Raw genomic sequence first — 25,121 nt, forward strand, 5'->3', positions numbered from 1 at the left:
GGTGGGGGTCACAGGGTGGGGACCAAGTCTTAGATGGAAGAAGGGGAGGGCTTGGGGATGGATGCAGTGGGGATAAGGCGGAAGGGAGCTGTGTCTTTAAGTCTGTCCTATGGTTATACATATTTTTTCTTCTATGAATGGGTTTTGCTGTAAATTATAGCTTTGCCCGTGGTCCCTTGGGTCAAAAGAAATAGTCTCTAAACAGAAAACAGCTCTGATTGGTGACTTTCCTTCTTCCCTCCCCAACCCCCTTCCTAATTGAAACCAAATGTGCAGTATTTTGGATGCTGGGATCCCTGGCGCTTTCCCAGGAATCCTCAGAATGTGAGGTTTCTCTCAAAGGCATCTTGCATCAGCCTGTGGATGTATGCCTACCACCGGGCTCCTCCACCGGCAAAGTGGAAAAAGAAGCGTTTCACAACAGATTCTTCTTTTTGTGTTGGGGGAACGCAGTGGATTATAGCTCTGTTTTCTTCTTTCCCAAACTGTGCACTCCTGGATGAACGTAAGTTGTGTGTTTTGGGGCTTTTTTTCCCTTCATTTTTTTTTTTTTTTCTTTATTTTCCGAAAACGAAAGCTCTAAATATCCTTCTCCTGGTGTCTCAGGAAAAGTTTTAAAAAGGAGGCAGAAGGGATTTTCAAGTCAGGCGAGGAAGGGAAGGGAATGGGGCACCCTAGGCACGAGACATCCAAGATTTCACGTTTTGGGGGGGCTGGATTTATGTTATGGAGAGAAGAATAAAGCACTGCTAACCAAAGAAGACTGAAGCATAATAAACAAATCCATCGCAGCTGCAAGATACAATAAACAACGTTCGCAGGGTTGAAACTGTTGGCAGGCAAGACAGGCCGATCGCAGGGCTGGTTAGGTTTTCGGCATTTAGTAGCGGCGTTTGAGGGTCCTGAGTTTGGGAGAGGACAGCTTTTTGTATTTTTGATTTTTCAGGGGAGTCGTTGACTTAATTGTGAGAAGGACAACTTCGGGTGACGGGTGCCTTCACCTTGAGGTTTGGGGTGGCTGGGGGTCTGGGTGGATGGGGCATTTTCCAGTTGGTGATGATCCTTATCTTCCCCATTTCGCTGGCCTGGGTGCCTTTCCCTTTGTTACCGAATGACTTGGGACTGTTTGCAGTTGGGACCTCTGAGTCCTGGCTGAGGTTCAAGACTCCCATCCAAGGGGAAAGAAAATTTTTCCAAGTGGCTGAAACTCTCAGGCCAGCCATTTGAGGCGGGAGTTCGCAGTGTTCAAGCCAGGAGGGGTTCAGCACCATTTTGCTGACTGCTTGCCTTCTGCCTCCTTTCCCTGGAGGAACGACAGAGTCAGAGTCTGTGAAGAGCCTTAGAGATCTCTTCTGACCTCCTCATTTCACAGGCGGTGGAAGTGACAGAAGGGGGGTTGACACATTCAGGGTCAACACAGCACGTTAGTAGTGAAGTTGCAGATGAAATCCAAGTTCTCTTTACTGCTAATCAGTGCTCTTTCCATTCCATACCTCTATGTCCCTGTTCATTTCTCTCGAGACTGAGGTGATAGAGGCAGTTTAATTAACAAGTCACCACAAGGACGTTAGTTATCAGCAAGAGAGCATGCTAATGGTGGTTCTTCAGCAGGTGGTATCTATGGTCATATTTAGTTGTGTGTCTGTGTGTAAAATAAAAAAAGCTAAGTGCTTGCTCTGCACCAGGCTCCATGCTCAGAGCTCTACATACATAATTTGATTGAATCCTCAGAGTTCCCGAGGCATTATTCCTATTTTATGAATAAGGGCATTAGAGCTTAGAGAAGAAGAATGTTTTGCTTAAGGAAGTACAGCTAGTAAGGTTGAGACTCATGCATGTCTGAGTCTAAACTCTGTGCTCTGAATCACTCTGCAATAACACTGCCCTCCCCCACTCCACACACACGTTTGACTACTTTCCGAGTCAAGTTCCACGTTTCCCTCGGTGACTGGTGACTAGGAGGTGAAGGTGTCAGGCTAGGGGAGCAGAGCAGATCCTCTCTTGAAGGCCACTTCCGCACTTGGATGGGTATTTATCTGGATACCGGAAAGGGGCTGCGGGTGGGCAGCTCTCTGCATTAATTCTGGGTGTTTGGTATATACTTATATTTGTTCTGCAAAGAGCCTGGGATTTAGATTCCAAAGACCCAAGTTCAAGTTCTGGCTCTACCTTTTATTATTTGGCAAAGTTGCTTTACCTTCCTGCACCTAGGCCTCTGTATTTATTACATGGTAAAAATAGCGATACTTTCAGTATTATTGTTGTTGTTTTTAAGAATTTTATTTATTTATTTATTCATTGGCTGCGTTGGGTCTTTGTTGCTGCGCGCGGGCTTTCTCTAGTTGCGGCAAGTAGGGGCTACTCTTTGTTGTGGTGCATGGGCTTCTCGTTGCAGTGGCTTCTCTTGTTGTGGAGCATGGGCTCTAGGCATGTGGGCTTCAGTAGTTGTGGCACGTGGGCTCAGTAGTTGTGGCTCATGGGCTCTAGAGCGCAGGCTCAGGAGTCGTGGAGCACGGGCTTAGCTGCTCCCCGGCGTGTGGGATCTTCCTGGACCAGGGCTTGAACCCGTGTCCCCTGCATTGGCAGGTGGATTCTTAACCACTGCGCCACCAGGGAAGTCCCCAGTATTATTGTTTTAAGAGACATTGGATGTGAACGCGTTCTGAAGGCTGTGAAGGCCTTCCCCATACCAGTTCTTGTGACAGTGACCCCTGAACACTGGAACAAAATGTGAGGCAGCGTCTGCCATGCTGGGTCCAGCAGGTGGTGCTGATGCTGGCGTGAGGGTGGCTGTATTGGGCTGTGTGTGAAACCCTGGAATGGGTGGCCTTGGTCTTAGTGCCCATCTCTTTTGAGTGGAAGCAGTCCCTCCTCACAGGGAATATTCCCAGGTTTTCTTTTTTTATTTCCTTTTAATTAATTATTTATTTATTTATTTTTGGCTGTGTTGGGTCTTCGTTTCTGTGCGAGGGCTTTCTCTAGTTGTGGCAAGCAGGGGCCACTCTTCATTGCAGTGTGCGGGCCTCTCACTATCACGGCCTCTCTTGTTGCGGAGCACAGGCTCCAGATGCGCAGGCTCAGTAGTTGTGGCTCACGGGCCCAGTTGCTCCACAGCATGTGGGATCCTCCCAGACCAGGGCTCGAACCCGTGTCTCCTGCATTGGCAGGCGGATTCTTAACCACTGCACCACCATGGAAGCCCTATTCCCAGGTTTTCTATCTGAAACTTTCCTCTGGTGCCTGGCTTGGCCATGCTTCCTCACCCAGTAAGCTCAGTGGAAGCTGAAGGACACCATGGTGTTCAAGCTTCCCTTGCCTGGGTCTGTGCGGTCTCTGAACGAGAAAGGTTTAGTTAAGATCAGTCCACAAGTCTCTCCTCAAAGGAGATGGCTTTCGAGGAGCTTCATATCTAGTTGAGGGTAGATCCTTGACCCTGGACCTTCCTCATGTTCCCTCCTCTGTGCCTGTCATCAGAAGGAATGCAGCTGCTCCTGGGGGTGGGGTTGGAGGCCCAGCAGGGGGTGGGGAGGCCTCTGCCTCTGCTTCTGCTTAAGATCTGTTTGCTTTATAAACACTAAAGGTAAGGGAAGTGGGGAAGGCGTTTCCAGATTCTTTTACTTAGAATACATGGGTTGTGACTCCAACAGTATCCATGTCTGTGACATATGCAAAAAATATATATCGGTCTCTTCCCCTGGCTCCTGGCACAGAGCTCCTGAAACCCTTGTAGTTTCCTAAGTGATAAGAGCACTCGAGCATCTTTTGTTCTAATATTTGGTCTCTGACTCCCGTTCCTGACATAGAGCTCTTAAGTCCCTTGGAATTTCCTGGGTGAGAGGAGTGTCTTTTGTTCTAATGAGGTGATTTTGGGTGGGCCCCTGAATGGGGGCTTTGTCCCCAGAAAGACCAAGCCATGCTTGGAAGCTAGGAATTTTCAGCCCCACCTCTTCCTCCCAGGCAGGGAGGCAGGGCTGGAGACAGAGCTGATGATTAATCATGCCTACATGATGGAAATCCCCAAAGTGTCAAGTCTGAGGAGCTTCTGGGTTGGTGAACACATCCATGTGTTGGGAAACTAGTGCACCCCAACTCCACAGGGACAGAAGATCCTATGCTGGGGACCCTTCCAGACTTTACATATCTCTTTGGCTGGCTGTTTATCTGTATCCTTTATTATATAATAAACTAGTACACATAAGTGTTTCCCTGAGTTTTGTGAGCTGGTCTAGCAAGTGATTGAATCCAAGACTGGGAGTAGGGGAGGGGTCATGAGAACCTCTGATTTGTAGCCAAGTTGGAAAGAAGTTGTGGGTAACTTGGGGACCTACTACTCGTAATTGGTGTCTGTGCTGCGGGGACGGTCTTGTGGGTCCGAGCCCTTAACCTGTGGGGTCTGCACTAGCTCCAGGCAGTGAGTGTGTTAGTAGGGGAAAGAAGTGAGTTCTTCCTAGATGATGTCCAAGCACAGAGTGGGAGTGTCGTCCAAAGGAGTCTCATCACCTCCTCACTCTCCCCTCGCCTCTCTGTTAACTCACTGTTTTCTTCCCTTCTTATATAGTCACATCCCACACTTTGTCATATGAACTATCTATCGCATGCAACAAATCTAGTTCAGACCTTTCCATTTTTAATAGACACACTAAAAAATTAGAGGTTCCCCCCCTTATATTAATGTCACACCATTTAAAATTAACTCTCAGGCACTTCTTCCCAAGTTTCTTTGTAAGGTCCACTTTCGGGCACTTTACATCACCCTCACCTCAAACACATGACTCAAACACACATCTCACGGGCATTCAGAAAGCTAACGCCCCTCTGAAAACGGACCTCCACAGACCTGCTGATGTCACGTGCCAGCTGACATAGATGGTGGTGACCTGCCCACAACTCAGACAGGCTGGATTCTTTATGCCCCTTGCCCTGTTTGACGCCGCGCAAGGTATGAGTTGACCCTCTCCTAACACTGACTACTCAGTCCAGATATGTGTCCTACATCCCCAGGCCTCCCAGAGCTTCTCTGAAGTCAGCAACCATCCACAATGAGGGCTGCTCACCACTACGTTAGGAAGCTCGGGTAGACCTTAAGGATCAATTAAATTAGAGTATCTGAGGGTAGGGGTTGAAGTGAATACACTTCAGTATTTTGAAGTGTTCCCCATGTGATTCCAACCTGAACCTCTGCTGATAAATCTCCAAGTTTGTTGCCTCAGCCATTCCTCAGTGGGGAGTAAGGGCGCCCTTTATAGGACAACCCCATCCCTGTTGTCCTGTAAAGAATTTAACGGTCAGTGCCTCCCTCCTCTAGCTGGCTTCTTTGATCTTGGTCAGGACCACCTCATGGTGTCCACAACCTGCCTTTTCCCTGGACACTTGCCCAGGCCTCAGCCTCTTTCTGATGTGAAGTCAGACAGACCTGATTTCCACTCCCAGCTCTATACTCACTGGCTGTGTGACCTCGGGCAAGCCGCTTCAACTCTCTCAGTTTCCTACTCCGTAAAATAAGGATCGTAATTCCCATCTAACAGGTGTTACAGATACCTCTTGTGAGTACATAGCATAATATTTGGCATGTATTTAATAAATGAAGTTGATGATGATTGCTTTTATTATTAATTTGGCACAGATGCTTTGGCTTGTTCAGCCACATAGAACCAGCCCAGCTATTTTTCCATATCCTTAGTCCAAAAACATTCTTCCAGGCAGCGATGTTCACCCAACCAAAATCCCCTTCTACAAATAATGCTCCTCAAAGGACTTTTGCAGTGGAAAGGATATGGGTTTAAATTCTGGCTTTGCCACCGCTTACTAGCTGTGTAACCTTGGACGAGATCTTGAACCTCTCCAGGTCTCATTTTTCTTATCTCATAGGTTTGGTATATGAAATAGGTGTCATTAGATATGCAAAGAGGCCAACATAGAGCCTCATACGTAGTAGATGCTCTGAGTAAGTGAATGCTCACTCAGTGTCACTTCTCTTACTTTTTCTGGTGGAATCTTCAATGCTTTGTGGTTTAAAAGCCTATCATGTGTGAACCATTGAGATTGTTATCTTGGATTGATCCCTTTCATTTGAACACTTTGGTTTGATCATGGATGCGGTCTGTTGGAAATTTGCCCTCTTTGATTTGAAAAGACAGCTGTCCGTTCATCTCCTTGCCTCCACTCCCTCATCCATTCCCACCTCACTTTTACCCAACCTTTCTCTTAATGCTCAAAACACACTTGTGCATAATGCTGTCTTTACAGGGGAACTAAACACAAGAGTGGATTACTTGGCTAGGGGTCCGTACAACACCAGAAGAAAAAAAGGAGTTGGCAGTTTGGGGCAGGTAGGGAAGAAGGGATACTATATATTATATATTATATATTATATATTAGACAAGATAATCCTCTTACAGTGGAAAGATTTAGAGGGCAGTATAAAACAATATGGGTCACAATTGCTACTGCTGTTGTAACTAAATGCGAAATGCATTCAGGAAAGGGACAGATGAGTTAACAAAAGAGAAATACAGGTTTTGTGCTTCTGTAGAAGTCATCCAGCAACTAGCTCGTCCCACCAAGGCCTCCAAGTTGGAGGGACCACTGGGGGAAAATTGGTCTTGACTTATGTTCACCATTTTTTTCTTCTCCTACTCCTAATGCCCAAGTCTCTGCCCCTTTTCCCCATCTGGCTACATTTCTCAGTAGTTCCTAACCTGTTTCTCTCCCTGATTGTTCTGGAATCCCTTGGCAATTCAATTTTATTTTACTTGGCTTAATTCTATTTAGCAAGGATTTATTGAGTGCTTCCTAGTGTAAGGTACTCTGCTTAACATTTTCTAATAACAATAGCTTAATAAAGGAACTGAGATGTCCAGGTGCCTGCCCGGGGATATTCATCAAAACACCAATCACCTAATGGCTAAAGTGATGGTCTCTCTAAACTTTCTCCATCTCTTTAAATTTTATTTGCATGCATTTGGACCTGTTATGATTGAGCCTATGTTATTCAGCTATGACAGGCTGAAAAGAATTCTCTTCTTATTTTGATTTTCTTTCTTATTTTTGCTTTCTGTCCTTCCTGTTGTGCATGGAACTATTTGATGTTTCCAAGTTCTGTAATTCTCCAAGCAATGGAGATCCCAGCCTTTGACAAGTTGTATACTTATTAAATGGAATCTCACTTTGGTCTCTAAGCACCGAGAAAGGTTAGGTTTGAGCCAGCCCAAGTATCACTGAGGCCTGGAAGAGCAGTGAAAAGGCAGAAGGGTTTTAAATGGTGTTTAGACTTACTTTGAAACTCCTGGGTTCAGCTAGGCTTCTCCAGGAGATTGGCATTGTCTATAATGGATTCACTCATTCAACTGTCTTGTGGCTTGTGTTTTGTGCCTAGCGAGACCCCAAAGAAATGTTTGAGGAGTCCCTTGTACCTACTGGTCAGAGGTTAATGCTGTGTGCTATGTGGTGTGGGTTTATAAGAATAGAACCTTGTGTGCAAAAGGTAGTGAGGAGAATATGCAGTAAGTTTTGGTCTCAGCACCATCATTTTCTAGATTTTTTACCTCAAAGAAGTCTTTTACCTTCAGTGGTCCTCAATTTCCTCATCTGTTTCCCTCATGTACTTTTTTTATTTTTTTGCGGTACGTGGGCCTCTCACCATTGTGGCCTCTCCCGTTGCGGAGCACAGGTTCCAGACGCGCAGGCTCAGCGGCCATGGCTCACAGGCCCAGCCGCTCTGCGGCATGTGGGATCTTCCCGGACCGGGGCATGAACCCGCGTCCCCTGCATCGGCAGGTGGACTCTCAACCACTGCGCCACCAGGGAAGCCCCCTCATGTACTTTTATATCCTTTTTTTATGTTCAGAAAAGGTAATGTGTCAGAAACTTTGTAAAGGGGAAAGCACTGTGCCTATGAAGATGGTAGGTGGGGATGCCCTTTTGAACGCGTTTCATAGATAGCTAATCCAGCACAATTTACTGTGCGCAAGGTTGCCTTGGAAGTGCTCATGCGAGCTATACCAACAACATGCCTTGCAGGACTGTAACTTCCCAGAAGCATATAAAACTTAGACGAGTGGTGAAGGTTACAAAGGCTGTTGGGGCTTGTCCTTTAGGATGTACTCTCTTGAGATTCGGGAGAACAAGTTGATCTAGAGGAGAGAGTAGTGGGAGTTAAATTCACTCAAGAGTAGCTAATCGTTCCTCAGACGGATGTAGTTCTAATTCTAGAATGTGTACACTATATAGATTTTTAAAACTGAGATAACAATGTTAAAATAATATCAAAGGGAATTAAAAATAAATCCTAATCCCCCCCAAAATCCCTGCAAGTTATTTTGTGCATACTGACAAATTGATTCTAAGGTTTATATGGAGAGGCAAAAGCCTCAGAATAGCCAACACAATATTGGAGGAGAAGAACAAAGTCAGAGGACAGAAATTACTTGATTTTAAGACTACTGTAAAGTTACAGTAATTAAGACAGTGTGGTATTGCTGAAAGAATAGATAAATAGATCAACAGAACAGAACAGACAGCCCAGAAATAGATCTACGTAAATATAGTCAACTGATCTCTGTCAAAGAAGCAAAGGCAATACAATGGAGCAAAGATAGTCTTTTCGCCAAATGGTGCTGGAATAACTGGACATCCACATGCAAAAAAAACCAAATCTAGACTCAGACCTTACATTCTTCACAAGAATGACCTCAAAATAGATCATGGGCCTAAATGTAAAATGCAAAATCAGGAAACTCCTAGAAGATAACATAGGGGAAAGCCTAGGTGGCCTTGGGTATGGTGATGACTTTTCGACACCAAACGCACAATCCTTGAAAGAAAAAATTGATAAAGTCGACTATGTTAAAATTAAAAAGTTTTGCTCTGTGAAAACTAGTATCAAGACAATGAGACTACAAGCCATAGACTGGGAGAAAATATTTGCAAAAGACACATCCGATAGAGGACTGTCACCCAAAATATATAAGGAACACTTAAAATTCAACAGTAAGAAAATGAATAGCTTGATTAAAAACCGGGCGAAAGATCTGAACAGACAGCTCACCAAAGAAGATATACAGGTGGCAAGTAAACATGAAACAATGTTCAACATTATATGTCATTTGGGAATTTCAAATTAAAACAACAATGAATTACTACTACCTACCTGTTAGAATGGTCAAAATCCAGAACACTGACTATACCAAATGCTGGTGCTGATATAGAGCAATAATAACTCTCATTCATTGCTGGTGGAAATGCAAAATTGTACAGCCACTTTGAAAGATAGTTTGGCAGTTTTTTATAGAACTCAACATATTCTTATGCATGATCAAGAAATCGTGCTTCTTGGTATTTACCCAAACAAATTGACAACTTACGTTCCCACAGAAACCTACGTACAGATGTTTATAGCAGTTTTACTCATAACTTCAAGACCTGGAAGCAACGAAGATGTCCTTCAGTAGGTGAATGGATAAATAAACTGTGGTACATCCAGACAATGGAGTATTATTTAGCACTAAAAAGAAATTAGCTATTAAGTCATGAAAAGACGAGAAGGAACCTTAAATGCACATTGCTAAGTGAAAGAAGCCAATCTGTAAAGGCTACATACTATAGGATTCTAACTATATGACATTCTGGAAAAGCTAAACTATGGAGACAGTAAAAAGATTAGTGGTTGCAAGAGGTTACAGGGGAGGTGGGGATGAATAGGCAGAGCCCAGCGGGTTTTTAGGGCAATGAAACTATTCTGTTGGTGGTGGATACCTGCCATAAAATTTTCCAAATCCATAGAATGTATAATACCAAGAGTGAACCCTCAAGTAAACTATGGACGTTGGGTGATAATAATGTGTCAGTGTAAGTTCATCAATTGTAACACGTGTACCGCTGCGGTGAGGGATGTTGATATTGGGGGAGGTTGTGAGTGTACGTGTGGAGATACATGTGAACTCTCTACTTTCTGCTCAATTTTTCTGTGAACTGAAAACTGCTCTAAAAAAAGTCCCAAATTCTCAAAACTCTGATTTTATCCTGGCTATTTCTTTCTTATTTGATGTCAGACCTTGTAATATAGTTATATAATAGACTCCTAATTATTAATTTTGTTTTTCAGTTAAGTATTGCCAGTTTATCCTAAACTTTAATAATATTATTTAATCTAATGGAAGCAGAAACTTAAAATTATCGAGAAAGACTAATTCAACAGGTTAGTAGCAGATATTTGGGAAATCTCTTTGTCACATCATTCAAATTAGAATAACTTATCACTTGAAAGAATATTCATTGAAATTGTTTTGACTAATGCCACATACAAACATTCTCACTTAAAATCATGGTATGGTGGAAAGAGTGATGGGCCAGGAGTTAACAGGGTGAGATTTAAATTTTAACTTTGCCACCTACTAGCAGTTGAACTTTGTGCAACTATATTTTTTAACCTAATTGCACTTCAATTTTCTCATCTGTAAAGGGCAATATAAACTTTCTACATTTTCTAGTTCAGTTATGCTAATAACTGCCTATACCAGCACCCATACCCCCATATTCACTTTCATAGTTAAGTGTTGAATCATTGTCTCCACTTCAGTTTTCACTCCCCGCCCCCACCCCCCCCCATACTGTTAAGTATTCTCCTTTCTCCTCTCATGTTAGCCAAATACCACCGTTCCTTAAAGGTTAGCTTAAGTTTCCGACCCTCTGGCCAACTCAGATCTTACTTCTTGGCATCCCTAGTTCTTTTGGTCAGTATCACCTAGTCTAGTAAAGGTCATGTCTTAGGTGATCTCTATAACTCATCATAGAACATAACCCATAAATATTTACTGAGTTCTCAAGATATAGTATGTTAGAGACTTATTACATGCCTCGCAAAGTAATTACTTGTTGCCAGAAAAATTCTTAGAGGGGAGTAATTGAAGCCTCACATACTATACTTTTTGTGGATTTAACAGGGCTCAAAATTTTTCTATTACTTGGTTATTCTGTAAGATTGGAATCTCAAGAGAGCCAGGTCATGGAGAGATGGCGTGAGCACTAGGTTTGCTATCAGAAGCACTGGGTTCAGATCGTGCTATTTTTAGTTGTGAAAATTGCAGGCAGTAATGTCTTCATGAGTACAAATGTGGAGGAATAGATAAGCTCACATATGAATACTTGGTGTGTACTGGGTATAAAATGCACACAGGGCTATTTTTCTTTAAGCAATAAATAGAAAATGGTTATTCCCAGAGGGTGATGATTGTCATTCTAGGTTTTAGGATACAGCTGCAGATTTGGTTTTTCCTGGTTTGACCATGGGCAGAGCTGGTGTCTTTCTCCTCGTCATGCTTCTTTCCTTATAGGTGTGTCCAGACCTCTGATAATAGAAGTGCTTACCTTTCGCTCTTCCTTCTCACACTGAGTGGTCTCTCTTCCCTGAGACCACTTTCATTAAAAAAAAAAAATTCTCATTTGATCATTTAGTGTGATGTAAAGAGTAAATTAACTGCTACTTAATATCATGTTTGGAGGTAAAGATTTTTCTAAGCCTTTTGTTCAGTCATTCATTAGCAAAGGGGTGTCAAGCTTCGATGTCAAGCTAGGATGTAAATTCTAGACTTATGTGGATCCCTCGAGGGAGTGTGAAAAGTTACTTTCTAATCCTTTTGCTGTATTTTTGGTGTTGGACTTGGCCTTTGCAGGGTAAAAGTTGATTGAAGCTCTTCCCATTATTTCTCCTTCACAACTGTGATGTTTGCTTACATCTTTCATTTTCATGACTTAATGTGCTAACTTCTTGCCCTCTCCTAGATCCACAGGCACCCCACACCTTCTATAAAAAGGGGGCTGTGCCATGCCTTTTGCTCAGTTGTAGGAAGTTCCCCTTCTAGGCTCCCGGGTGCTCACTTTCATTTCCCAACTGATCAAGTATTGCCAACATTTACAAAACATATTCTGTCAAGGACCTCAGGCTGTCTAATGTTATCCCATATATATGTAAACTTCAGTGACTGCATTTCCTGATGATCCTACAAGTACCTTCTTGCCTTGGGCATAAGTAATCTGGAAGAAAAAAAAAGGAGCATTGCTTTAAATAGGGCAGAAGTTCTAATTTCCAGCCCTAATTTACTAAGTAGTACGGATATTGAAATGAATTTCCAACTTTTTAGATCTAAGTCCTTATTTGTGTTGGGTAGATTAGGGCAAAGAGAAGTCTGGTGAAGAAGTTCTTGGGCAGTTAAATAGGAAGAAAAGAGTGTGACACATAAAAAATGGCTGCATATTTGTTATCAGCAGACTGGAAGCAACAAATGAGCCTTGGTTTCAAGTGAAATGATGCAAGTGAGGACCCTGAATTCACTTACAATGTTGCTTTACACGAAGGTGTTTAAGGCACTAGCAGGGACACCTCCCATTTCTTTTGGAAATAAATTGAAATTGAGTGTTCCAAAAACGTTATTGAAACAGTCATAATAAAAAAATAGGAACTTTACTGAATATTCTTATAGTTAATGCTACATTTAGCATTATTTTTTATAACAAAGTACTTGGTGAGGTGGAATGGGGAGGTTGCTATAATATTTTCAGCGCTTGGAGCCTCTAAAGGTCTGAATCCAGCCCTTTGTAGGAACAGAAGCTATTGTCATCCACAACTTATTCCTAAATGTACTCAGTCACCATTCCTCAGAGCTACTGGGAAAAGTACTATGATGCTCTTCAAAAATACGTTCAAGGGCTTCCCTGGTGGCGCAATGGTTGAGAGTCCGCCTGCCGATGCAGGGGCCACGGGTTCGTGCCCCGGTCCAGGAAGATCCCACATGCCGCGGAGCGGCTGGGCCCGTGAGCCATGGCCGCTGAGCCTGCGTATCTGGAGCCTGTGCTCCACACCGGGAGAAGCCACAACAGTGAGAGGCCCGCGTACCGCAAAAAAAACCAAAAAACGTTCAAGTCCATCCTTACCATGAGGATGTTATTATGGTTACCACTGCATGATTCAGTAATTGGTATTGGGGAAAAATACCCACCCCACTGATCGTGAGGTGTTAAAATACTTTCTCGTGAATAAAGGAAGGTTAGGTGAGAGTGGTGACAAAGCATTGGGATATTTAGGCCCATGTCATTTCCCTTCATCACAGCTCAATAATCTCCCCCCCATCACCAACCACACTTCTTAAGGCCAAGTAAATGGCTTCAAGTGTAAGGTAAATGCTGTTCCACATTCAAAGAAGTACTATCTTCCCCACCCCCACTCTCCCCAACATAGTAGCTTTGCTGCTGCTGATGTAGGGTCCACTGGGAAGATAGACAGCTGCTGAGGCTGTAGGAAACTGACATCTTGTCGCGATGGTTTTAGTCATGGGTTTCTAAATGAGCAGGTTCTCTACTGCTTCCCTCGGTGAAAAGGCAGGACAGGCTTTTTCAAGAGAGACAGAATGGACTCAGCGCTCTAAAAAACTTCCCTTAGGATTATCTAATTTGGTATTACTCAAACCTGAACAATATATGGACCAATTTTATAGGGAAATTTTTTTCAGCTCCTTAGGTTGATGGATTGTTTGGACACTATTAAAACATGTACAAACAGGGCTTCCCTGGTGGCACAGTGGTTGAGAGTCCGCCTGCCGATGCAGGGGACACAGGTTCGTGCCCCGGTCCGGGAAGATCCCACATGCCGCGGAGTGGCAGGGCCCGTGAGCCGTGGCCGCTGAGCCTGCGCGTCCGGAGCCTGTGCTCCGCAATGGGAGAGGCCACAACAGTGAGAGGCCCGCGTACCACAAAAAAAAAAAAAAAAAAACATGTACAAACATAAAGCTAGGTATACACTTACATGAGGTTCCTGGACCCAATTTCCACATGCGTGTTGTGTGCGTGTTGTGTGCGTGTGTGTGCGTGTGTGTGTGTGTGTGTGTGTGTTCCCACACAACACCGAACTGTTCTCTGGACACCACCTGGGTGTCCTACAATTCAAATGAATTCTGACACTACCCAGAGATAGCATCAGATTCCCCAGGTTAAGGGTTCAGTCCTACAAGACTGCCCCCACCCCTTTACTACACCTCAGTTCAGAGGCCATTTGCAGGCTCAGGCTGCTAATACCTGTGCTTCTGATCGACTGGCTACAAATCAGACTCCCAAGACCCCCTCCTTGGGCTCACAGAACTCAGAGAAACATTTTATTTGCTAGATGACAAGTTTATCATAAAAGGATTTAACTCAGGGACAGCCAGATGATGAGATGCATAGGGCAAGGTATGGGGAAAGGGAGAGGAGCTTTTGTGCCCTTACTAGGCACCATTCTCCCCAAATCTCCGTGTATTCTTCAACTTGGAATCTCTCTGAACCCTGTCCTTTTGAGTTTTTATGGAGGCCTCATTACACAGGTATGACTGATTAAATCATTGGCCCTTGGCGATTGATTCAACCTCCAGCCCCTCTTCTCCCGGGAGCTCAGTGGTGGGACTGAAAGTTCCAACCCTCTAATCACAAGGTTGGTTTCCCTGGCAACCAGCTCCCATCCTTAGGTGGGGTCCCAGAATCACTTCATTAACCTAATAAAAGGCCTTTATGGCTCTTGTCACTTAGGAGATTCCAAGGGGTTTGGGAGCTCTGTGAGCCTGCATCTGTGGATGAAGTCCAAATATATATGAGAAACATATTTTGGTCCTCTGAATGACCAGATATTTATTTATTTATTTTTAACATCTTTATTGGAGTATAATTGCTTTACAATGGTGTGTTAGTTTCCGCTTTATAACAAAGTGAATCAGTTACACTATATATTTCTTATAAATCACAATATCACAACATCTCTTATGCTTTAGTTCTTGCGCAACTATAAATCCAAAGCAGATTTATAAGTGAAATCAAATATAGTTATAAGCTCAACCAAACATTATTTTAATGTGTGAGATGATTTGGTTTGTTGAAACTAACCACTAGTGTGGAGGTTAAAGATAGAGTGGACACATGTGGCCCCAGGGCCTGGTCTGTATTTAATTTGGGTCTGTTGTTTAAGCAATTAATACTCATGCAGAAAATGCCTGTTGGAGTGAGTTAAACAGATAGTTATCAATAGCCTTAAGGGTTTATGCGTTGAGGGGGTGGGAATCAGACCTCATACTTACTTAACCAAAGCTCTGCTGGTAGGCAATAGTCAAATGTTAGTTTTAACTTGGTATCATTAGATAATCTGTTAAATTGTCTATTCACTTGAAGATAAGGTTAGCATGGGGGTGATAATGAAGTAGCTACACAATGGGTATCTAATCTAATTACTAATAGAATTAGTGACAGAACCACTGTGCTTTGTGTGTTTATGCCTTATAGGTTTCTGCCTATAAACTGATAGGCTTCGGTATGTAGAGTCAGAGTCTGCATGACACAGCTGCCTGCTGCATGAACAGGCGCTGCCCACAATGGCTGAGCGGATTAAACTGCCCTGTACCACCCAGTGGCTCAACTCTCCCACGGCCCGTTTCCTCTGTTTCTAGCTTTGACTTGCTCCGGCTTTCATTTGGCATTTGGACAATTGTAAACACAAAGAAAAGGCAGGCCCTGAAATCGCATGGCAGTGCTTGGTTACCATTGGTATGAAAAGTTCCAGATTATAGAATCAAAGGTATAAACTTTAAAAAATTCTAGAAATGTTGAGGACTGAAAGAATACTATATGCCTGTCCTTCCATGGAACCAGTGAGTCTCAAACTTCAGTATACATCAGAATCACCTGGAGTTCTTTTTAAAAACGCAGATCCCAGGGCTTCCCTGGTGGCGCGGTGGTTGAGAGTCCGCCTGCCGATGCAGGGGACGCGGTTTCGTGCCCCGGTCCGGGTGGATCCCACACGCCACGGAGCGGCTGTGCCCGTGGGCCATGGCCCCTGGGCCTGTGCGTCGGGAGCCTGTGCTCCGCGACGGGAGAGGCCCCAGCAGTGAGAGGCCCACGTACCGCAAAAAACAAACAAACAAACAAACAAAAATGCAGATCCCAGGCTCTATCTCAGACTTGGTTAAATTAGAAATTTTCTGTCCACCAGAGAGCCTGTGTCTTTTTCACAACCTCCCTTGGGTGACTCTGTTGCAGGTGTTCCTCTGCCTGCATTTAGAGTAAAACTGCATTTGACTGTCGGTGCCTCGAGGACCGTGATTGTTTTTTATCCACCCTTGTAGCTCAAGGATTCACTCAGTAAATGTTTGTCAAATAGTTCAAAGAATGAATGAAGGAAGGAACAGTTGTCAGTGGAGGATATGTTCTTGGAAAGAACATTCTTTTGGCTAGACCTGTGGAGAATTTAGAGATACATGTTTAAATATCACTTAATGTACTCAGTCTAGGCTCTGTCTCCTGGAGGCCAAGCACTGCAGGGAAACTATGAGAAGGAGCAAGAAAGCACAGCTCTGTCTGTAAAAAAAAAGAATGAAAGCTCACTAGCTGCCCCAGGATGGGGTAAAATCAATCTTCTTCCCCTTTCCTAAAACTAAGATCAATTGAACTAAAAAGGTAGAAATGCCTTTGAGGCCCAGAAAGGGGTTAGTTTTCCTAGTGTTTTGTAGGCATGAAATTTTCTGCTTAACTCTTTGTTCCGAGGTCAATAAAGGATTTATTCCTTTATGCAGCAAAAGGTTTGTTTTGTTTTGTTTTTTGAGCATTTACTAAGTGCCTTGACTGTCATAAGGCACAGTCATTTCCTGAGTTTGTTATCAGTTAGAAAATTTGGGAAATGGTAAAGGAAACGTGGGGCTAGTTGCTCAGTGTCTGCAAGCACAGGAGTGCAGGGAAGGGGTTGTATTGTCGGGGGACTTGAGCTGGATGCTGGAAGTGGAGTAAGAATTGGATGGAATTAGATAGGCAGGAAGCAAAGAGCAGGAAGAACAGAGGCTTGGTAGTCAGACTGCTTATGACCCGCCGGCTCTGAACAGTGAGGATGTGAGCCTGGGGTGGTGGAAATTTGCACTGGAGAGCATGGAGAAATAGCCTTGTATAGATTTGTTTTATTACATTAAGGAGAGCTGTGAATGTCGTGGAGTTTTGAACATTTTCCTTTATCTTAAAACAGGTGCAGTGCTGTTTTAAGAAGATTAATGTGACGGCAGCATGTCAGGGAAGTTGCAGGGGAGAAGGAGTTAAGTCGGGGAGACTCACCCAAAGGCTGCTGTCAGTCCTCCAGATGTGAAGTGACAGGGTTTCGACCAGGGTGGTGGAAGGAGCAAGGACAAGCTAGAGCCGCTGTGGATGTAACTTGAAGGACACTGATGAGACAGTATTGCTACTAATGGTGGGGCTAGAGGCAGGGTGAAACCCACACGCTAGCTGATGTGGAGTGTTTGAGAACCTGGAAAGCCATTTTCCCACAAGAAGTCAAGGTTGGAGATGATTTCCACTTCAACTGCCTTAAGCTTATAACCAGGATCCTGAGTCAAAACTTCTCAAGTAGCTGTTTCGCCCTTTGATGTTGGCAGGGCAGATGGCTCTGGATGAGACTGGGGCTCTTTGTTGTTTCTCTTTCCTTCTCTGTCTCTCATTGCTACCCCACCCGGTTCACACAGGGAGGACCTCAGTATTGGCACTTCTTCTTGGGACCTAACAAAGGAAATCTTGCTAACTGGGCAAAGGTGGTGCTTCCCAAATTACAATCCTTGGAAACCAGTGGGTTTTTAAATGGAGAACGATAGGGCCAGGGCCAGGGCCAGAGTTCTGTGGCCAAATAAGTTTTTGGGAAGTATTCTTAGAGAATTGAGCAGGTTTCTTTACTGCAAGGACTTCCCAAGGTCTTTAATGTGGTAATAAGCATTTTGACCGTCCAAGAGAGGTATAGCTTATAGCACTCCACAAACTTTTTGGACCATGGAGCTCGTTTTTTAAAGAAGCATCTTGAGGGGAGAGGGCTACATAGCATAATATCAAGAAATTAAAGACACGAAACATTGTCTTAAAAATAAGTCTCTTGCACTAAAGGTTGGTAGTGTAATGGAAAGAAAAAAAGAGTTTGGAATTTTAGTCTGGGGTCTACTGCTAACTGGTCATCTGGTCATTGAACTTCTCTGGCTCTGTTTGCACAGGGGCTATACTAATACTAGATGAATTCTTAAGTTCTTTCAACTCCGAAAGTCTGTGGTCATGTGCATATTCAGAAGAGGAAAATAATCTGATTTTTCTACTCTGTAATAACGCCGGTGGCGGAGACAGTGGTAAGGAAAGTGAGGGCAGAGGGACAGTGACAACACGATGAGTAAGATGTGGTTTGAACCCCTGAGCTGATGATATGGTTGGGCAGGGTCACAGTGCTGAACTGGTGGAGCAGAGGTAAATGAAGCTTCTGGTTTGCTCTCAGGCTTCTCTACACATGCCAGTATCCAGTTGCTAAGGCAAGACTAATTCCCAAGTCACTTCATTTGTCTAGTCTCAGTTTTGCTGATAAGCAGCTGTGAGGCCTTGGATAAATCAGTTAACTGTCTGGGCCTGAGTCTTCTTTATCTGTAAACTGAGGGAGCTGGGTTAGATCAGGGAGTGCTGATGTTTTGTGAGGAGGAACTGTTTTTAAGTTGTCTTGAGTCTCACCCAGAGGGTAGTAGGGGAAGCAGAGACGTTCTTCCACCAGTCAGTGCAGATAGGCCCCAGGGTTCTGTCTTTAGTTTTCTTCTTTTCCTTCTTCCCGGATCATCTCGTCTTCTCAGACTTTAATTATTGCTTTTATGGACTTGATGTTCAGATATGAATCCATAACACCAAACTCTCTCCTTTTTATGGCCGAGTAGTATTCCATTTTGTGTGTGTGTGGTGTGTGTGTGTGTGTATTCTTTATCCATTCGTCTATTGATGGAACCAAACTCTCTCTTGAAGGCCAGACTCAGATTTCTACTCCTCTGCTCGATGTATTAATCTGTTTCCACTGAGAGGAAACCAAATTCTTTATGTTCAAAACCAAACTCACAATCATCCTTTGTGAACCAATTCCTCTTCCAGTTTTCCCAGGTTTTGTTAATACATAGTGACGTGCTCCTGGTCACTTGCAGGTTGGAAACGCAGGCTTCCTTGACTCCTTCCTTCTTCCCTGCTGTAGCTAGTCGCTGAGCGATCCAGTCCTCTCCACTTGATTATTATCATACCTCCACGTTATTTCTTTTCCCTTCCTGATGTCATTGTTCTAGGTCAGTCTCCCATTGGTCACTCTGCCCCTCTCTCTCCTCTAAAGCATCCCACATGCCAGGTTAAGCCTTATTAGAGCCTCCCTCACCCCGTCATTCCTCTTCCAAAGCTTTTCCTGGGTCGCCTGTTCTCACCTCTTGCCGGTATCCATAGCCTCAACCATCTTCCAGTCTAGCTTCAATTACTGAGCTTTTCCTGTCCTCCAGCCACTATTTATTGATATCCTCATTCCATAACTTGCCTATTCAAATTGTTCCCTTTTCTTAGACTTCTATATTTACTTTTTCTGACAAAATCCCAGTTATATTTCAAGAGTCCACTTAAATGATGCCTTCTCCCTCCTTCAAGTCTTCCCTGAACATTCCACTGGCTTGATTTCTCCTTCTTTTAGTGTCTTATTCTTTTCTATCTTATTATCTCACCAACCCAAATATATATATTATGTATATATATATATAATATATATATAGTAGTTATATCTATTATATCTTATAATATCCACTATATCTTCTTCTTCAAGGACAAGGAACATGTTTTCTTCATCTTTAACACTTATAGTACTTGATGTATACTAGGAGCTAGAAATATTATTGGCTAACTTAATATTAAAATATTAATCTATTTTTAAAAATAATAATCTATAAATTGAAACAACCTATTGATCTTAATAATTGAGCTAATCGAATGCAAATAAAATAAGATAATCTACAAATCCAAAAACTAATAAAATATTGGTTTTGGTGTCCTGCCATTCTACTTTGCATCTAGTTGAGGTATGATTTTCTGAAGAATTTTGATTTTTTACACTATTGGGTTAGTAAATCCTTAACTTACAGTTAAGGATAATTTCTCCCTCCGTGAGACCATTTCTATGAAGCTGCCGGCCTTGCTATGTCATGACAGGGCTGGTTTCCTTTCTAGTTGGAGCATCCTATGATGATGTGGTTAAAAATTTGAGCTTTGGAATAGGACAGACCTGGTTTTGAGTTCCCACCCTGCCCTTGTTAGCTGTGTTACCTTGGGGAATTTACCTAATGTCTCTAGACCTTAGTTTCTTCATCTGTAAGTGGAGGTCATAATAATAATTCTGTCTGTAATTACTGTAAGTGCTGCTTCTACTCCTGGGAATTGTTCAGAAGTAAATCTCTGCTCATCCTCACCTGAGGGACTCCCCAAAACCTGATGGATTTTCTGTAGATTCTGTGGGCCTACAAGTGCAAACCACACTGGCCTATATAATTTCAGAGACAGATGGAAAAGTTGAAACAGAAATGCCGGAAATGTTGGTGCCAGTTTTCCTGGCCTAGTGAGGAGGAAAGCAGACCTGTGTCTCTCATTTTGAATCAGACAGATGACAAACATCTCACAAGAGGAAAAAAAAATCTCCATCATCTTCTCTTGTCCCAGTCTCTTATAGCTCCAGACTTCCTAAAAGACTAGATTATTGGGGTTCCCTGAAAAGCCAGCTCAGTCCATGACATAAGATCAGTCTCACACATTATTTCTGCTCATAGAACAATAAAGGGAGAGGGCTAGCAGTTACTGAGCATTGAGCACCTACTATGTGGCAGGCACATTTAACAGAGAATTACAATTATTCTTCTTCATAACTATGTGAGATAGTTATCATTATCTCCATTTTACAAGTAAGTAGAAGCTAAGTAACCCCCAAGATTATACAGCTAGTAAATCTCAGCGTGAGGAAATGAACGCAGGTAGTCTGCATACATTTTAGCATTTGAAGCCTGCAATGTAATTTGACCAAATTAGCCATATGAGGTGAGGGTTTCCTTTAGGTGACAGGTTTTCTATGTCAGGGAAATTGTGTTCTAACAGGGCTAACCTTTGCGACCTTAGTACCACAGGGAAATAGTTTTCAGAAATACTGTTTGGGGACCCTTGGACCCTGATCCTGCTTTCTTCCCCCATGATGATGTGGCACTGATGATAGTGTGTTTCAGAAGAGGTTGATGTTTGTAAACATTCTGGTACAAACAGGCACAGAGATATTAGTGCAAGTTTTTCTGGAACACTGAGGTAAGCCCCAAGTATAAAAGGACGGTAGTATTGCCAAAGTTGGGATATTTTCTCAAATTTTGAAGACTTCAGCTGCATGCCTTGTTAGGCAACTAGAAGTCAGAGGAAGGCTGTAGTAATATATGTGACATTCATTCTTGCTCCATGTGGCCACTTTATTTGCATTAAGTTCTAAATCCTTCACTGAAGAAATTGGCAACTTATGGTAGCCGTTCAGGAACCCACTTGGACCCTGTGGCACTATGTAGAGTTATATATCATTGTATCCATTGAGTGGGATACTATAGACCTGTGAAAAGGGATGATGTAACTACGTATGCTGAAATGCAACTGCCCCCAACATGTATAACGGAAAACCCAAGGTGAAATATATGGGATGCTAATACTTGATTTTTTTTAATTAAAAAAATCCTATCCATCCATATATTTTTACATATGTTTAGGATAGTTCTAGAAGACTACTCAGGTAACTGATAACTAGCTGCATCTGAGGAAGGGGACTGATAGTCCGACGTGGAAGCGTGACTTCTTTTGACCATATGGAGCACTGGTTCCTGTGTACTCGGGGGATCCCTGCGAGTTCTTGAGACCCTTTCAGGGGGTCCACAGGATAAAAACTGTTTTCATAACAACACTAGGATGTTTTTGCTTTTTTCACTCTCATTCTCCCACAAGTATATGGTGGAATTTTCCAGAGGTTAAATGACTTGTGCTATTACTGCAACAAATTGAATCCAGAAGCAGATAGAATCTGTTTGATTAAGCCAGATATCAAAGAGATTTTTAAAAATGTAAAACAATGTCACTCTTCTCACTAAATGTTTTATGAAAAATTTTTATTAAAAATTCTTATTTGTGTTAACATGGAATTATATAAGTAATAAATTAAAAATTCAGTTTTTAAATTTCTAAATTGATAAATATCAATAGCATAACCCCCATAAACAAAAACTCTTTGAGGATTTCTCAAATTCCTTCAGTGCCAGGGGTCCTTGGGAGGCTTCTGTTTGATAGTGGTGGGCAGAAATGTCAAACAGGAAAGAAAACGTGAATGAAGAAAAAGTCTGTAATAAAACATTGCTTTCTGATTTTTCCCCCTCTGTAAAGGGAGATCTACGACTAGTCGGGGGTTCAATGCTCTAGAAAGTGCTGAGACTTGTGACTTGAAGCAAAGAAGCTACGATAATTGAAGCGAAGCAGAGGCCAGCTGTTCCTGAGGATCCTGCCCCTCAGAGGATGTTCTGCACCCGTTGATGTAAGTAGGGCAGTCACTGAAGCTGGGTCACCACAGGAGATTGGGGGTGACAGTGTGGCTCCCCTTGAGCCCCTCACTTACCCTGGTAGGTGTCATGGGGAAAGGTGAGCCTCGGGTTCTGTCCCAGAGCTGATATCAAATGAAAAGATCATGGATTTGATTGTACAGGGAACCTGATATTGAATGTCTGTTTCCTCTTTGTACTTCATTGATCCAGTTGTAGCCAGCCCAGATTAGAGGCCCATCCTGCGGTGTCCTGTGTCCCCAGCTCCGAGTGACCCAGGATCTCTAGGTCTTCCCTGTCCCTATAAGACCCACTGGCATCTCTGGAGTTCCTATATCAATCTGGGCCTCTTCTAATAGAAAAGATCATTTATAAATTTTTAAATAAATTGCCCTCTTCCAGCAATAATTTGAGGTGGTTTAGAGAAAAATAATACTTAACAGAACTACTAAAATCAGGGTAAGAGAACCAGAGCCCTGAAATAAGTTTTGGGAGAGTTAAATGTACAAGAAAACCTAGCCCAGGGATGCTTATTGCAGTTAAGTGTACTACTTAGCTGTGGGACCCAAGGCAGAAAGAGAAACGTGATACACTGCAGAGCTTTCATGAGGAAACCAAAAACATTTGCACAGGTCTAGGTGGTCTGCTGTAGGTGAATTTTGGTCTGAATGGGACTTCTCAGTTCATTCTTTAGGAGACTCAAATCCCATCAACAAAACTAGAACTGTAGCAATTTCATGTGTCTGAGACCTTCTCAGTCTGGAGCTTATTGAAGGCAGAAACCATATCTCCTTCATGCCTGCATCCCTGGCATCTAGCATGGGGTCTGGCATGTGGAAGATGCTCATTGAGGACTCAGTGCCTTGATTTAGACTTACATCGCTCACAGCTTCTGTAATACTTGTTAAGTGAATGCGCGGTTGAGTAAATAATGTGGACCATCTTTGCGATGAAGGATGAGGATAGGAGGGTAAAGTAGTCTTTCCTCACATTCCCCAGGAGATTTCTTCTCACTATCAAATGCTCCTGGGGGTTATATACTCCTTTCTGTTTATTATCTAGGTCATCCTACCCACCCTCCCTCCGCATTACTCCTTAGCTTCCTTGTGGTGATAAAATATCTTGGGTCCCTTTATTCCCATAGATTGCTTTGAAACTAATTTCCTCCCTCCCTCCCTTCCTTTCTTCCAATAGACTCTTGATACTGGAGAGCTTAACTTGAGCCTTCATGGTGTACATTTCAGAATGAATAATCTATAGCTACACTTAACCACTAACCAGAGGTTACTGCGGGTTACTGCAGAGTTTCTCTATTCCATTTGACTCCTCAAACATTATTTATCTGTGACTCATTCTGCTTTACCTTTCAGAAGGGTAAAGTTACCTATCATTGTGGTCTTTTCTTCCCCTGCCACCCAACCTTAAATGACTAGTTCTAGAAATTATTATTATTATTATTTAAGCAGAGGTCTTCTTAGAAGCCCATATGATTTAAATTTATTTATTTATTTGTGGCTGTGTTGGGTCTTCGTTTCTGTGCGAGGGCTTTCTCTAGTTGCGGCAAGCGGGGGCCACTCTTCATCGCGGTGCGCGGACCTCTCAATATCGTGGCCTCTCTTGTTGCGGAACACAGGCTCCAGATGTGCAGGCTCAGTAGTTGTGGTTTGTGGGCTCTAGAGCGCAGGCTCAGTAGTTGTGGCTCACGGGCCCAGTTGCTCCGCGGCATGTGGGATCCTCCCAGACCAGGGCCCGAACCCACGTCCCCTGCATTGGCAGGCAGACTCTCAACCACTGTGCCACCAGGGAAGCCCTAGAAATTATTATTTCAATATCCAAGGCACGTGCTATAAATAGCCTTGGCTTGAGAAGCCTAATCTGGGTGCCTTCCCCACCCTTACCATCATAGTATTATGCCTAGAATTATCTCAAGTACTTTGGTTCTCCCAGGAAGGAGTTCTGATTTCTTCTGGTCTCTTCTGGTCACAAATGCAGGCTTCCTCCTTTTCTGAGAATGATGAGGCTAAGTATTTCAGTCTGTTTAGAGACTTAATAAGTTTCAGTTTCCTGTGTCTCTTATTAATAGGAAGCGTGGGTAATTTAGCATCTAAACCGGAACACTTGTGAGGGAAAGGGGACATTATTAACAGAAACTCTGGAACGTGAGGCTTCGTCTGTATGTATGCTCACGGACTTTTCAAAGGTCTTGCATCTCTAATGAAGGCTGAGTGCAGAAGGTTAACAAGAGCCTTTGGGGACAGACTCCCTGAATTCTATGCAGTTGTCTGTTTTGGGCCCAGGGGACTCTGACATACACTTCAGAGCTCTGAGTGTTTCTAATAAGCCAGTGGAGAGCCTGTCCCCTGGTGGATGACACAGCTCCTGGGGGAGAGCGGCAGGGTTGCCGCAGAACTGGTGGCCCGTGTTCGTGAGACCCAGCGGTGCAGGCCCCTCCTCCTCTGCCTTTTCCACCTCCTCCTCTGCTGCCTTCTCCTCCTTTTGTTTTTGACCCTCATTCTCTTGCTCTGCCACCCACCTCCTTCCGGTTTGTGCCCCCGCCCCCCCCCCCCCCGCCCTTATCTGTCTTCCCTCTTCTTTTCTCTTTTGTCTCCCTCTCTTTCACTATTTTCTGCTCTCCATTTGTCACTCATACTTCCTTCCTTTCCCTCTGTCTCCCCAAATGGCTCTTTCAACACTGCTGGAGGGCAGCTGAGAAGA

At 43.4% G+C, this 25,121-nt stretch overlaps 1 protein-coding gene across 1 annotated transcript in view; it reads left to right on the forward strand.

Annotated features, from left to right (window-relative positions):
• The first annotated feature begins 341 nt into the window (after positions 1–341).
• Positions 342–25,121, forward strand: part of DDR2 (discoidin domain receptor tyrosine kinase 2) — a 154,867-nt gene continuing 130,087 nt past the window's right edge. Inside the window, exons 1-2 of the mRNA XM_065874192.1 lie at positions 342–505; positions 22,255–22,402. The gene's annotated coding sequence lies outside the window, so the exon portion shown is untranslated. The remainder of the gene's footprint in view (positions 506–22,254; positions 22,403–25,121) is intronic.

Source organism: Phocoena phocoena, chromosome 1 (genome assembly GCF_963924675.1).
Source record: "Phocoena phocoena chromosome 1, mPhoPho1.1, whole genome shotgun sequence".
Taxonomy (NCBI): domain Eukaryota; kingdom Metazoa; phylum Chordata; class Mammalia; order Artiodactyla; family Phocoenidae; genus Phocoena; species Phocoena phocoena.